Genomic DNA, 16651 nt, shown 5'->3' on the forward strand with positions numbered 1-16651 from the left:
AGCTCCCGCAGTACTGTGGGCCCGGAACCCCACCCCGGCGCGCCGCCGCGTAGACACCTGCAGGCGGGGGCCACACGGACCCAGGGCCCTGAGCCGCAGCCTGGCCAGCGCTGCCCAGGAGGGTCGGGGGCCACATCCTCCCGAACCACGGGGTGCTCCGCGGGAGCTGCTGCCCTGCCCTGGAGCCCTCCTCAGTCCCCCTCCAATCTCCCTGGGCCCCAGCACAGGGCAGCGGGGGCCGTGGCAGCGCCCTTCCACGAGGTGGGAGCACAGACGGGCCTGGGCGCTTCGCCACGAGCCTGGCTGCTCAAATTAATGACTTGTCGGGCCTGTCTCCGCAACTGCACTGGAAGCTTTTTGCAGAGCTCAAGGCCGTCTCGCTCTTTGATTGTCTCTGCCAGCTCCTGCTGCCCTGCACCCCCAGCGGCCCCCCCAGCAGCCCCGAGCCCCCCCACAGCAGCCCCACATCCCCTCCCCCTGCAGCAACCCCGCAACCCCCGCAGCCGCCCCGCCCCCGCAGCAGCCCGCAACCCCCACAGCGTCCTGCCAGAGACAGCCCCACACCCCGCGCCCCCCAAGCAGCAGCTCTGCATCCCCCCCGCAGCAGTCCCGCACGCCCCCCCGCAGCAGCCCCGCATGCCCCCCCGCAGCAGCCCACACCCGCCCCGTACCCCCGCAGCAGCCCCCCCACAGCAGTCCCGCAGCATCCCCCCAGCATCCCCCCCCCCCGCAGCCGCGCCCTGCACCCCCCCAGCCGCCCCCCAGTCACAGGCGCCTGCAGCCTGCAGTTTCGATGGCGACGGGGCGCGCAGAGGGGGCACCACAGGGAAGCAGCGCCGCCCGCTCCTGGGTCCCTGGGGTCCCCGGGACACACAGACGCGCCAGCCAGGACAAGAGGGCCCGGAGAAGACAGGGCGGGGGCAAAGCAGAAAACAACCTGAGATGAGAATGAGAGGCATTAGAACCGCCAAGTGTCTCGGACGTTCCCACCAAAATGAAACGTAAAAATCAGGTCTGTGAGTTTATTTTTTAAAAACTATATATGCATACATACACATATAGGTACATATGTGCACACATACACGCATGTGCATGTCCGTATATACAGGAAAAGTTTGATCTGCCTTCTCTTAACACCTGGGAATAGCATTTCCAGAAAAGTTCATTTTCATGGAAATCTTGAAAAACAGCAAGGCCACTCTGGAGTGTGCTACCATTTCACTGGAGCACATTATCATAATATTGACTCCCGATCATGGATCATGCCCTGTTCTGGGCCCTTCATGAGGCTTTGACATTTATTTTTTTCTTACTTTTATTCAAATTCCTCAATTTTTGTTTTATTTACAAGAATTCCAAAGAAAATTTTGTTTTACTAATAAAAGCTATAGGCTCACAAATACCTCCTAGAGTTAAAATATTTCTAAGCTGTCCAACTCTCCTTCAAAGACTCCACCAATATTCTTTTTCTATTCTGTATTTAAGGCTGCTCACCAGTATCTTGGCTCTCCCTGACCCCAAGACATGTGGTAAGACTGGCTTCCTTCAGCATTTAAAGTTGAGCATGTCCACGTAACTCACCGTGCCTGATGATGCAGGCCTGAGTGACACATGACTCAACTTTTCACTCTTTTTTCCCCACCTCAATGACCATGAGGAATTCACTACGGTGCCAGGTCCATTGGCCTGGCTCCCCAAACGCCTAGAATTGCCCGAGCCTCTGTTCCCACCTTTTGCCAACCCCATGCTAAAGATGTGCCAACTCTCACTCTTTTTAAGCTGCTGAAATGGGGGTGCTGTTTGTTTAAGCATAACTGAATCTACCCCAACGAATACACAAACTTCTTATTCAATCGTAAAAATTTCAACACATTATGCTCATTTGTATGAGGTGTGCAGAAGATTACGAGAGAGTCTCTCTTCAAGATTATGATGTGACAAGACCATAGCTGGTGATTACCATAAAAAACAAAATATGAAACATTCCATAGTAAATGAAAAGCAAAAATTCTGTAAGAATTCACTTTGGGTTGAGGTTAAAACTAAAAGTCTTAGCACTAGAAAGTGGATTTAAGATAGTAACATAGAGGGATGCCTGGGTGGCTCAGTCAGTTAAGCATCCAACTCTTGAGTTCAGCTCAGGTCATGATTGAAGATCTGGAGATCCAGTCCCATGTCAGGCTCTACGCTGAGCATGGAGCCTGCTTAGGGTTCTCTCTCTCTCCCTCTCCCTATGCCCCTCCACTCAACTTGTGGGTACAAACTCTCTCTCTCTCTCTCTCTCTCTCTCTCTCTTGCTCTCTCAAAAAAAAAAAAGACAGTGACTTTGAAGAATTAGTAAACCCAAAAGAAGGTCTTCTATCACAAGGAAAGGGTTAGAGTCTGAAACATATACTAAAGGCTCAACTATTAGAATTCTTATTGTTAATATTATTAAAGAGAATTGCAAATTTTATCATACCTAGCAGATTCTGCATGTGGAGGTCTAGTAGAATCTGAATTGTAGAAAAAACTATTTTTTTTTTTTAGTATAAGTGTGTACCACGCAATATTTAGATGCTTATACTAAAAAAAAAAAAAAAAAAGTAAAACTATTGATTATCTGCAATTCATATTTTACTAGGCATCCTGTATTTTTACTTGCTAATCTGGCAACTCTAACTCTGGATTCATAGGTATTTCCCGGGTATTATATAGGTTGTATAAGAGGGCCAGGGACAAGGCATTAAAGTTATCAGTAAGACAATTCACAAAATGAATACTAATTACATTTGTTTCTGGGTTTTGTAAAGGAAAGAAGCAAACATTCCATACTAAAATACTTGTTAAAATATCTTCATTTGTTAAATTATTTTCTAAACAAATGATAACAATGCCCTTTGCTTCTATAAAAGACATAAACTAAACAAAATAGTTTAAGCAAGTTTTGCCAATTTTGCATTATCTGTATCTTATAAGTCATTAGTTTTCTTTTTTATTGTTTATGTAATTTTGAGAAATTCCCTCTCTTCCCTCACCTTACCATAAATCCACAACATAGATGATAAAAAATATTTTATGCTGATTTGCTAGTGAATAATTAATAAGTCAATTTGAAGAACAATTTCAAAATATTAGGACATCATCCAAGCCTATTAAAATCAAATAAAAACATCGTTTCCTTTACTGAATTCCTTACTGGAATCTTTGAGCAGGCATTTTAAAAACTTACAGTGTTAAAAATAAAATTTGAAAAGCAACCATTGGGATCCCTGGGTGGTGCAGCGGTTTAGCGCCTGCCTTTGGCCCAGGGCGTGATTCTGGAGACCCGGGATCGAATCCCACGTCAGGCTCCCGGTGCATGGAGCCTGCTTCTCCCTCTGTCTCTGCCTCTCTCTCTCTCTCTCTCTCTCTCTCTCTCTCTCTCTCTCTCTTTGATGACTATCATAAATAAATAAAAATTAAAAAAAAAAGTTTGAAAAGCAACCATTATGTTTTAGGATCATTTTAGGTTTACAGAAAGATTGCAAAGATGGTAGAGAGAATTATCATATATCTCATACCTGGTTTCCCCTTTTATGAACATCTTACATTAGTATATTTGTTACAACTAATGAACCAGTACTGATATATTATCATTAACTAAAGCCCATACTTTATTCAGATTTACCTAATTTTTCCCTAATGTCCTTTTACTATTCCAAGATCCTATCTAAGACATCATACCAAATGTAGTCTTAATGTCTCCTTGGGCTCCTCTTGGCTCCGACTAGATCTCAGATTTTTCCTGTTTTTGATGACCTTGAAAGTTCTAAGGAATACTGAACTAGATATTTTGTACAATGTCCCTCACATGGGATTTCCCTGATATTTTTCCTAGGATTAGACTGCGACTAGAGGTTTTAGGGAAGAAGTCACAAAAGTCAAGTGCCATTTTCAACCTATCATATAAGATGGATTTTTTTAATTGACAATTTTTTATAAATTGCTTACTTACATTCTTGGAAACTAAATTATATTTTAATGCCCTCAATTTAGTATTACCAGCCTATCCAGTTTGAAGTAAACATTTGGACAAGACTCAGGAGTTTCAATTATATAAATCAATGGCATTTTTATATGAATTCTAACATCATTTAGAATGATCATATGACATTTTAAAGTGCAAGAACAAAAAATCAATTAAAACTTAGAAAAGAGTCTCATGAAAACATTAGAACATTAATTTACATTGTCCTTTAAATAAATAAATAATAAATAAATAAATCCTATATAGCTTAAAAACCAAAATTACAAGCTTAGAGCTAGGGTAAACAAAACAAAACAACAACAAAAAACAGCAACAACAAAAAACAAAGGAGATAGAATCATTGATGAAGATAACAGTAACTGTCTATGGCAGAAAGTGACAGCCTGCATCCCACTTCCTGAGGGCCAAACACACCAGCTGACAGGTCTCTAGGTTTCTCAGGGATTTAAGTTAATTCTTTCCAGCTTGGCCAACCTTAATCCAATCAGTGGTTTCCCCCATGACCCAAGAGTTGGCACATCTCCCTTTGTACTTGAAAGCACAAGAGAATTTGAATCTCGTATTTGTTATTAAACTACTAAATGGTGAACTGCATTGGAAAAAAGTATACATGTTATTTTGTGATTACTAATTAGCTCAATTAATGAGATTAACGATTAGATTTAAACTGACATTTTTGTAGGTTAAAGGAAGTTGCATGTCAGCAATTTCACATGGTTCTACCTAACACTCTCAAGGATACAGCAATGGAGGCCTGGATTTCCCAGAATGACTCATAAATAAAAACCTTCCCAAGGCATGTACTGCCCTTGGTAAACAATTAGGCGAAGGTACCATTTCTATCCTTGAATAAGACTCAAAACCAAAAGCTGAAATTGTTAGCATGCTGAATGTCAACAGTTAAACAGTGAGAAGGAACCAGAATGCCACTTCCACTCAGCTCCTGAGGACACCAGCATCTGGGCAAGAAGGCAGATGACACCTATTCCGTTACTACAAACTCCCAAACTGCTCTCCAAAACTAAACTGTGTCACTTACTGTCAGACACGATTTACAGACAGATTCAAAAGCTAAAGGTGCACATATATGTAGCCAATACAATAGGAGAGAAACATTTTAATCCACATTTTTGCTTAAGTGTAGCAACAAGTTAAGCATCAAAAAAAAAAAAAAAAAAAAACAACTCAAAATAGTCCTGATAGTTAAAAGGAAACCTCCTCAATCTAGTAACACTAAATAACTTTTTTAAAGATTTTATTTATTTATTTGAGAGAGAAAGAGAGAGAGAAAACACAAGTAGGGGAGGGGCAGAGGCAGAGGGAGAAGCAGACTCCCTGCTCAGCAGGGATCCGGATACAGGGCTGGAACCCCAAGAACCCGAGATCATGACATGAGCTGAAGGCAGACACCCAACCAACTGAGCCTCCCAGGCTCCCCTAGTTTAATAGCTTTAAGCTAATTTTCTACACGGAGGCTTTATATTTTTCAAAGATGTCATTTGACTAAAGGCACAGCTAATTTAAATAGAAAGGGGATTTTGTGATAGCAGAATCCAAATGTGAGATGTAAAAGTTTATAAGCAAAAACTTATTTTTCTGTTAATATTAATTCCAAGTTACAGATATTTCCTGTATGAGATGAAATGAAAGTAAATATGCCATTATGAAAATATCACCTAGAAGTCACATAAATTGGCTTCTGATATTTTAATATGTAGCTGTTTAAAAAAAAATTCATATCCCTGACACATTAACATGCATTCTTTATAAACAAGTCACAAAATTTCCAACATATATCATTCAAGGACTTATGCCAAGAGTAACATCTAGATAATACTGCTCTAATTTAAAATAATTTGTTTTCCTTTCAGTTGACAATATTCCAAAACTTAGATGGTATCTTCAATTTAAATATAACGGAGAACATAATATAAATTCACTTTGACAAAACAAACCTACTTCTGAAAATCACATATGATCATATTTCCTATATTTGCCAACATTCAATACTTTCTCTTAAGATAATGTCTTGACAAATGAATATCCTGAAAGTTCTCTAAATCAATATCTCCCAGTGTTTCATATTCCCTGCTTTCTTTAAGATGATGAATATTGTTCCATGAAAAAGTAAACTTTGTACAGTTCTAATTTATTGTTCTAAAAGTAAGTTTAATGTCCTCCTGCCACAAAATTCCTGGCATATTTATATTCTATTTACTATAAGATAATCTCCCCTTGAAAAACAGCCTGCAATACTTGAGAATGCCAGGAAATACAAGAGAGCTGACCTGGTAGGTAAAAGCATTATATTAGATCTGCATGTGGCAACGCATCAGCTCTTCCTAACTAATCATCATACTGGTCTCTGACATTCATTCAGTGATAGATGATCTGTCTTCTATCTTCCCATTTCAACATATATCTGTGATATGATTCAATGGTTAGTACATTTAAAAATTATCCTATATAAGATATTTACTTGAAGCCAGGTAGGCATTCATCCTTGTGCATTCCTACTTTTTCTACATCAGAACAGGTATTTTAAAGTCTTTTTAATGACCAGCCTTCAAAGGGGTTGCATTCTACTGTGGGAAGACAGGAAAATAAGCTTGCAAACCAATAAATAAATTAGATGATTTCCAGTTCTTTCACATGTTGTAAGGAAAATAGAACAGGGAGTAATTATTAGGTGAAAAACCAAGAGAGGATCAACTTCAGGGAGATGTGTACAAGAGACAAGATGGCCAAAGTGGCTGCCACCTAATAAATCGGTGGGAGAGGGTGCAGGTGAGATAAGACAGGGAGAAGTTGAATTTATTTCTTTGTGTCATTGTCAGGGTCCTAAATAAAGGAAAGATATGAGTGGATACAGAGAGAGCTCTCTGGCTGCTGTGGAGATAAACTTCAAAGAAGCTCAGGAAAGGCAGGCTGGCTGGCTAGGAGCCTGCTACAGAAATCTTGGTGAGAGGTGATGGGGGCTGGGATCAGTATTTTTAAGAGTGAGGGTTATAAGATGTGAAAGGTTCAATCAAGATGAGGAGCATCCATGTAATTTTTTTTAACTATTATAAAAAAGAATTTTGGAATACGAGATGTTAATAAATACGGAAATCTGTACCTAGGTATTCTATCATATTGCTTTGTGTGTCACATTCTCTTTTATAAATCAAAGCAAATCGTTTAAAGTAAACTAAAAAGTAATTTAAAATACCTTAAATAATGACCCAGATTATAATCAGTGATTCCCATTCCCTTAAGGACCACGACAATACCAAACACCCCAAATCTGCCACCAGAGTGGGCCTTCCTGGGCATTGGGACCTTGCTGGTTTTAACCTGTGGTCTCTGTTATGGATGTAAAGTTTGGATCCCCACAAGTTGCATGTGTTGAAGCCCTACTTCCTTTAACATGATGATATTTGGAGTGGGGGCTTTGGAGGTAATTAGGGTTAGATTAGGTCATGAGATGAAGTCCTCATGAGGGGATTAGAGATCTTATAAGAAGAGGAAGAGAGAGGACACTGGGTTACTCAGGTAGTCAAGCATCTGCCTTTGACTGAGGTCATGATCTCAGCGTCCTTGGATAGAGCCCCTGGGTTGGGCTCCCTGCTCAGCAGGGATTTTGCTTCTCTCTCTGTCTCTCCCCTCTGCTCATGTGCTCACTCTCTCAAATAAATAAATACAATATTTGAAAATAAAATAAAAAAGAAGAGGAAGAGAGAAAGATACATGCACAAGGAAATGCCATGTGAAAACACAGAAAGACCGCGGTCATCTGCAAGCCAGGAAGAGAGCTCTCGCAGGAACTGAATCAGCAGGCATCTTGATCTTGGATACCCCGGCCCCCAGAACTGTGAGAAACAAATAAATGTCCCTGGTATTTTGTTATGGAAGCCTGAGCTAAGACTCCCATGCAGTGTTTTCACTTAGTGAAGTACTTCCACCAGCACAACACACAAGCCACCAGGCATTCCCTCATTTCCGTGACTGAGGGGATCATGGCATGTTCTTACATTTGGATTTAGGAATATTTGTGCCACTGAGCACGGCACCCGATTACCTACTCAGTGCCTCACAGCATCCTACAAAGACTAGCTGTCAAAATGTTCTACCATCTTCCCCTGGTGAAGCACAAACAGCTCTGCAAATTCCGACATCACACTACAGTACGTCTGCATATCTCAACACCTGAAACCTCACACTGTATCTGTATTTTTTAGCTTAATATGCACGTGCAGCTTAGCTTCTTCACACGATGATGGCAAACTTTTCCACGTGCTGCCAGGATCACTGCAAAGTGTTGGGCACCACAGGCATACAGCAGGACAACCCACCTGCCTGCACCGTCCTGCCTTATAACGGGGGTACAAGCAGTTCTACCTTTTCCCAAATGCCTAATGATATCCATCTTCAGAGATACATGAGCGTTAAACACACAGGTAACAATGCTCTGTCTACAGGAAAACTACGAAGCAGAAAATCTGACATTACTCCTACGGTACACGGGCAGCTTTTTAATGTAAATCGTGGGCATGCATATTGCAAACTAATAAGGTACAACAAACAGGAAACAGAATAATCCCTCCCAGTCCACAAAGCGATTCCTTCTAGAAAGTAAGAGGAAAAAACAAGGGCACAAAACACAAGCTGTGTAAGCACAAAGGACAGAGAGAGAAACTGAAAATAACTCTGAGTTCAAAAGCATCTTCTTTGGGTCAGAGCTAAAAGATAAATAAATAAATAATTTTTAAAATTTCTATAGTCAACAAATACTGTATCCGCCACACATTCATTTAGCTCAGATGATGAATACCTACAAGGAACAACATGTATATTCAAATTCAGATGAATATCTGCTAAGGAGCTTCAGAGAACAAGCAAAAATGACATCTACTATTGGTTCAAAAATCTGTTCAATTGTTTTCAAAACTCTCATCCTCACTTTCAAAAGATAAAATATGGGGAAGCGTTTGTAATGACTAAGATGCTATAAAGCTCAAAGGAATAGCTTTGCTTGTATCTCCTCCTACACCCTGTTCAACTCAAGACAGAACTTCATCAGGCTGTCACCCTTCTCTCTCCCACCTGCAGCTCTATCACCCGCCATCCTGGTAGAAAATACATATTCTGGGACGCCTGGGTGGCTGAGTGGTTGAGCGCCTGCCTTCAGCTCAGGGCATGACCCCGGGGTCCCGGGATCAAGTCCTGCATTGGGCTCTCCGCAGGGAGCCTGCTTCTCCCTCTGCCTGTGTCTCTGCCTCTCTCTGTGTGTCTCAAGAATAAACAAATCTCAAAAAATGCATATTCTGACAAGCCACTAGGAAACCACATAAACTCATATGATTTAACTGTGTAACTGTAAAGTATTTACGTTTAGTACTGGAAGATCTTGAGTCTTAGTCGCAATCATAGAATGCATTTTAACAGAGTTGGCACATGGAAGGAAAGGAAGGATTTCATATAAGTGACTTGAAGTAAGGTAGCATGGCACCCTGAGCTTGAAATCCAAGTTTGGACAGGATAGATACAGCTACTCTTCAACTAGAGAAAATGGCTCAACCACTCAGAGGGGGGCAGATGATCTGGGCCTGGAATATCCTGTCATTTGCTACTCTTTATATTGCTTCTTCAAAATTCATCCTCAGCCTAGTTTGTTGACTGAATGGACTGATCAATGAAAAATTGACCAGCACATCAAAAAATTGTGTTGCCAAACTAGTTTAAGCTTCCTGTTCCCTCTCACTTCTTAAAATTTCCACACTTCTCGGGTGTTACAAGCCCCTCAGCTCTCTATCAGAGGTCACCAGAACACAGTCTTCTGTCTCTACCATCCATATTCGTGGAGGGAGGAGGGATGTCAGTTTCCCCAAAGGTCAGTTTCCCTTTGCCCCATAACCTCTTACACTCTCTTTGGTTTGGGGGATTCACATGTACAAGCTACCAGCACCCCAGGAACCGCTCAACTGTTGCAATGAGAAACACAGAATCACTATATAATTCATCACACAATCTTCCAGCTAAATTTAAAAAAGGGGGGGGGGCTGTCTCTGAAAGTGCTACAAGCATAAGCAAAACCATGATTAGCATATCCACTCGAGTACCTAAAACTTCACTACTGACTAAATAACATACCCACTGAGAGGATATGAACTTGCCTTCTGAACTTCCTTCAAAAGTTTTGAGAATAGGGGACAAATTAAAGTTTTTTTCATAACTTTACACACGACTTCATCCTATTGGAAGCCTACAGTTAGAGTGATAAGAATTCTCTGAAAACTTCTTCAAATATTTAAGGAAATATGTTCAAAAAACAGAAGCCAGCTACAGTTCACACTTCTAAAACTGTTCTGATAAAGCCTTCCAGGCGCCAGACTCAGCAGCCCACTATGAGAAAAAATAATATTCTGGGGACATTTCTATAGACTTCAATCCGTGAGGAACAATAGGGCTTCGTTTTTACTACTCTTTTAAGCAGCACATATCTTTGCAAAAAGAAAAAAATAGAACTTTTTTGGGAGCCAATTTGATATGAAACAATTTTTGAAGTGATATAAAGAAATAACAGGAATTACTTCCAGTGATGGTATCCTCTAAGTGATACCCAATGGCATGGAATATAGCAGTATCTTTACAACCAGTAGGGGAATGAGCATTTCATAATCATATTAATAATGGAGGTCAGACAAGAAAGTTTTACAGACAAGAAAATCTTTTGACTCCAGCTCATCAAAAAAAGAAAGCCAAAACCCTGCTTTTGAAGCACATCACAAATTTCAGGGAATACATTTTATACTGAACTGCTTGTCATGATAATGCTTCCCAAAGCATTTTTACATTTATTATCATATCACAATCATGAAAACACTGTAAATGTTGATCCTAATGAGCAAGTGACCAAATAGGGACACATGCAAGGTCACAGGAGAAAGCAAACAATTTCATTATGTGGATCCCAGAATCCAGAACCCTAATTCAGTATTCCCTTCAGAAGTGCCCAGTTCCCAAAATCCACAAAAAGCAACCAAACCAATCCTAGTTCATGAACCACTTTTGACAATGAGAACAAGACTACACATAGCCCATCATGATTAATGGAGTATTTACTATGTGCCAGTTATTGGTCCTAGGATTTGAGAATCAATGATAAAAAGACAGATGATCAGTATGGAATGGGGGTGGAGAGATACATAGTCCTAGGTGACCAGAGAGAAAGGTACATGTACCCAGTGGGTACACACAGAATATGATAGGTGTAATACATGTATGGGGACAGCTGGGGGGCTCAGTCGGTTAGCCCTCTGACTTGACTTTGACTCAGGTTGTGATCTCAGGGTCCTGGGATCCAGTCCCCATGGAGCTCCATGCTCAGCGCAGAGTCTGCCTGAGAATCGTCTCTCCTCTCCCTCTGACCACACCCCCCCCACTTGCTCTCTCTTTAAAATAAATCTTTAGAAAAAAGAAATATATATATGTATCTATATCAGATCTGTGAGGTAGAAAATCATATATTTGCTTAAGAATGACATCCTAACTTGCTTTTCCCAAACATCCTGAAACACTGCTTCAGCAGCCACACAGAGGATGACTATGGCACATATGCAGAGCTTCCACCTGTGAGCCCCAGCTGCGGCAAACACCTGACCTGTCGCACACAGGTCCTGAGACAGTACAGGAGAGTAATTATGCTTCATGGGGAGAAAGCAAAGGCCAGAATTAGAGAAAAAATATGTTATCTTTATTATTTAACAGTAGAGATTGCTAAGATGTTGGAGGTTCACAAATATACTAGGTTCTCTGCTATGTATATGAGGTCCATAGTTTCTTTTTTTTTTTAAGGTTTTATTTATGCGAGAGAGAGCAAGCGCACACCCAAGCAAGTGGGGGAAGGGGTGGAAGTGGAGGGAGAGGGAAAGAATATCAAGCTGACGCTGCATGAAGCATGGAGCCTGACACAGGGCTCAGTCTCACGATCCTGAGATCACGATCTGAGCTGAAACCAAGAGTTGGAGGCTTAACTGACTGAGCTACCTGGACACCCCAGGGTCCACAGTCTCTTAATCTGCCTTCAAAACAACCTGAAAACACAGGGATTATCTCCCCTCTATCAACATTGGCACTCAACAGTAACGTAACCACTTGCTAAAAAAAAAAAAAAAAAAAAAGGAAAAGTTGAGATATGAACTCAGTCAAGTCAGGATACGACTATTAAATGCTCCCTCCACCATTTGCTCCATTGCCATAGTTACTACTGAAACCCACAAAATCAGCGACCAAGAGAATGCTCCCTTAAAGAGGAAAAGGGAACAGATTTAACTATTAAGTTTTAGAATTATTCTTCAAAAGTAAGAATAAAATGAGGAATAAACTGATAAAATACAGCAAAGCGTAATATAACTACTTTAGAAAAATAATATAAATTAATATGAAATGGAGCATAAACCAGTTGAGAAATATGCAAAAGATACAAAAAGAAAATTTACAGTAGAATTACAAATGCATCATAAACTTATGTAATATTTAACCTCAGCCATAGTCACAGCAAAGAAAATTAAATCTCAGGAAAACACAATTTTCCCCCTAATTGGAATGTGCCGCCTGGGTTTTTGTTTTGTTGTTTTGGGGGGTTGTTTTTGTTTGTTTGTTTGTTTTGTCTTTAATTATAATACTCAGTTGTTAAAATCATGGGAAAACTGGCACACTTCTGTCTTGCCAAAGGAAATGTAAATTATATAACCTTTCTGCAGGACACATTGACAACATGTATCAACAGCCTTGAAAACACTCAGTTCTATGAAGTAATCTACAGAAAATAGCCTGATGAAAACTATTTAGCTTTAATCACGGTATCATATATACTACCAAAAAATGAAAATGCCACCAATGTCGCAAAATAGGAAGTTATTTAAGTAAATGATGTTACATAAAGGTATGGAAAACAGACACTAAAAATGAATACAAATTATATGAAAAAGGCTGCTTTACATGTTAAACAGTAACAAGACAGAATATGAGGACTCTTCTAAATTTAAAAATGTATATGGATCAGCATTTCTACTAAAAACAGTCATTTCTGTGGCTTCACATCATGTATGAACTTTAGCTTCCTTTCATCACTCCTGCATTTTCAATTTTTTATGATCATGCATTACTTTTGAAAACAATAAAAGAAGAAAACAATATTCAAAAAAGAGAAAAATATTTCATTAATATGCTGCACATTCTCAAGAAGACACCAACTTGCTAAAACTACTCAATACATCTCTTGAATTTAAGAATGGAGAAAATCTAGCTGTAGCACTGAAGAGGATACATGTAATAGACACTCAATAAAGAACGCATGTTGTTGATTTCAGTCAAGCATTCAACTAATTAATGAAATTTATCCCAAAGCAAAAATATAGTATTCTTCTCAAATTTAAAGGCATGCTTTTCTTTTTTTTCTGTGTAATGATGTAATACATAACAACTATTATATATTTGGTGGGCAGATAATATACAAAGAGCAAAACACTTGAAACCCTGTCATAAGCGCTATGTTGTGTTTGTATAGGTGTATATACGGGTATGTGTGCTGGGTATCATATTCAATATAATTCACTGCCTTGCTTTTCTTCTTAACCCTTAGTGTTAAAAACACTCCCCAGTTTCTTGGAAGAGATAATTCCTAACTGTTATCATGTTCCTTTGGATAGAGGTGTCATAATATATTTATGCATTTATGGTGGATGTAACATTATTACTCTTTTGGAACCCAACTCAAGCCAAACAGTCTGATCCACACACTACCAGCCCCAGGCTTCCTGTGACACCTTCCATGACCTGGGTAAACATGACATGATTTCTACTGTCTCTGAGACTTTTCAGATGATGCCCATTTCACCTTTCTGCTTTTCTGGAAATCTCTACCTCCTTATACAGTGACTCAAAACAAAAGAAAAAATCCACACCAGAATCAGCACCAATGAGGGCGGTGTTAGAGACAAGACACTGAATTTTGGCTTTTTTGTATTTGGGAGAGTTGGTTTGCTGCCAAAAACGTTGCTATTCTTGGAAATTAAATTATTGCATTACTGAAAGTAATGACTGCTAGGTTACTCTAATGTTTGAAAGTCCAAACAAAATATTTGAGAAAGAAGAATAACATTTATTTTAAGAAGTAAGCTTTTATAAGGTTGAGTAGTCATGCTCGGATTCAAATAAAACTTAGAAATTCACTTTTTTCTTCTTTCTTGACAGAGTCTGTTATTGCTCCTATTAAAAGTTAAAACATTAAATGCCAACCAAACTCAAATTATCTACACTGGGATAGAAAGTACCTTATAGATAACAGTTCGCATGAGATCATTATTTATATATAGTTTGGGAAGTCAGATTTTGACATTGTCCCTTTTATACCCAATTCCTACCACTTACAAGGCCATCCAATTATTGGTAGTCAAAAGTCTAACATGGAGAGTAGGGAGGAAACACCGAGAATGAGTTATTTTAAAGTTGGCAATACATAAATCAGCTGAATTTCATGGACCGTACTCTCTATAAATCAGCCAAGGCATTGGACACTCCCCTGATAATTTCTGATACAGTGTCAAAATACCATAAAATATTTAAAGAGCTCAACTTCTAAGCAAAATACTATGGAAGCTATTATATTAAGAATTCTACAACCAGAATTCTTTATAAACCATGTCAGTGAGGCACACTTCTTGCCTACTTCTGATATTTTTTCCAGGTAAAGGGAACTTAATTCATGTGATATTCTGGCCTCCCTCCAACCCTTCACTTTCTCTGTTTCTGAAAAATAAAGGAAGCACCTTGGCTAGTTCCTTGCTTCTTCCTCTAGAGATCTTTCTGCCTACAGAGAGACAAGGCTAGGCTCTAGGGCTCAGATCAGCTCTGTCCTGCAGGAAGAGAGGAAGGCCAAGGTCCTGTGATGACAGAATTAAATTATATCTATTCTTCATCATCTAATGCTAGAAATTAAGCATCTCACTTAGTAATATATCTGTATGATACAAAATTTGTGGAAATTTTGACACTTATATTTAACCAAACATACTTGGATCACTGCTTACGTTGAGCCAAAAAACAGGAAGGTCTTATTATAACACGTATTTTACTCTGGTAACTTACAATTAGAGTTCCCACAACAACACATAAATTTGAATATAAATAACCGTATTTATTGTCAAAATGTTTTTTTTTTGACTTAAGATAAATTAGTCTCTTGTTACACAGGTCACATTCCATTAACAAATTTTAAGGTATATCTAAACATTATTATAAAAATTATGCTGCTAAAGATCATGTTTTTTCTTTGAAGGAGCTGGGCATAATCAAACCCACAGGAGCTAAGCTCTTTACTAAAGGTACCCAGAGTAAGAAAACAAGTGAAAATTACTATTTATTGTCAAAAAAGGTACCAGTACACACACTTTCACTTCAAAAAGTTGATTTTTAATGGGGGGAGTGGGTCTTCTCTTTAAAGAATAAATTCAACCTTTTAAGGTTTCTTTCCTTTTTGTTACATTGCTATTATGCTGGGATTCATGCCCTGTGGTTCCAAACAGAGGACAGATTTAATATGTGACCTCACAGAAAGGGAGGCCGTGTTTCTTCAACTATCTATAATATTTTTTGTATGAATCTTGTAGAAAACTTGATATTAACCAGATGAATAGTACACAACACTAATAGAGAATATCAAAATTTTATAATTTCTGACTCTTTGATTGGCATCTTTTTTAAAAATAATGGTGCTGGGAGATATAATTTACTTCTCTTTTAGCTTAACTAATATATATTTTAATATGTAAAGGACTGGTATGTTGTAGATTAGAGAACTTAATATACCTCATATGAAAATCTGCACAATAAAGTAACATTACAATAGGAGTAGGGAGAGAATATATACATTTAATAGCCTTTGTTAGAGAGAGGCCTATATAACATATTTAATAATACACAAATGAAGCATAAGTATCCATCTTGCAATGAAACGCCGGGACACCTGCACCCTGATGTTTATAGCAGCAGTGTCCACAATAGCCAAACTGTGGAAGGAGCCTCGGTGTCCATCGAAAGATGAAGAATGGATAAAGAAGGTGTGGTTTATGTATACAATGGAATATTACTCAGCCATTAGAAATAACAAATACCCACCATTTGCTTCGATGTGGAACTGGAGGATATTATGCTGAGGGAAATAAGTCAATCAGAGAAGGACAAACATTATATGGTCTCATTCATTTGGGGAATATAAAAAATAGTGAAAGGGAATAAAGGGGAAAGGAGAAAAAATGAGTGGGAAATATCAGAAAGGAAGGCAGAACATGAGAGACTCCTAACTGTGAGAAACGAACTAGGGGTGGTGGAAGGGGAGGTGGGGACTCTGGGGGGGGTGACCGGGTGACGGACACTGAGGGGGACACTTGATGGGATGAGCACCAGGTGTTATTCTAAATGTTGGCAAATTGAACACCAATAAAAATAAATTTATAAAAATAAATAAATAAATAAATAAGTACCCATCTTAACATGCAGATACAGATCTCTTGTGTCTACGCAAATGTTTATAATTTACAAGCCACTTACACTTTCAATTAATCCTGAAATAAATCTCCTCAGATATTCTATCCTTTTGTA

At 39.2% G+C, this 16651-nt stretch overlaps 1 pseudogene; it reads left to right on the forward strand.

The window, feature by feature from the left end:
- The first annotated feature begins 8267 nt into the window (after nt 1–8267).
- LOC140596702 (transmembrane protein 19 pseudogene) overlaps nt 8268–16651 on the forward strand; it is a 32105-nt pseudogene continuing 23721 nt past the window's right edge.

The sequence above is a fragment of the Vulpes vulpes genome, unplaced genomic scaffold (assembly GCF_048418805.1).
Source record: "Vulpes vulpes isolate BD-2025 unplaced genomic scaffold, VulVul3 Bu000000784, whole genome shotgun sequence".
Classification (NCBI taxonomy): Eukaryota; Metazoa; Chordata; class Mammalia; order Carnivora; family Canidae; genus Vulpes; species Vulpes vulpes.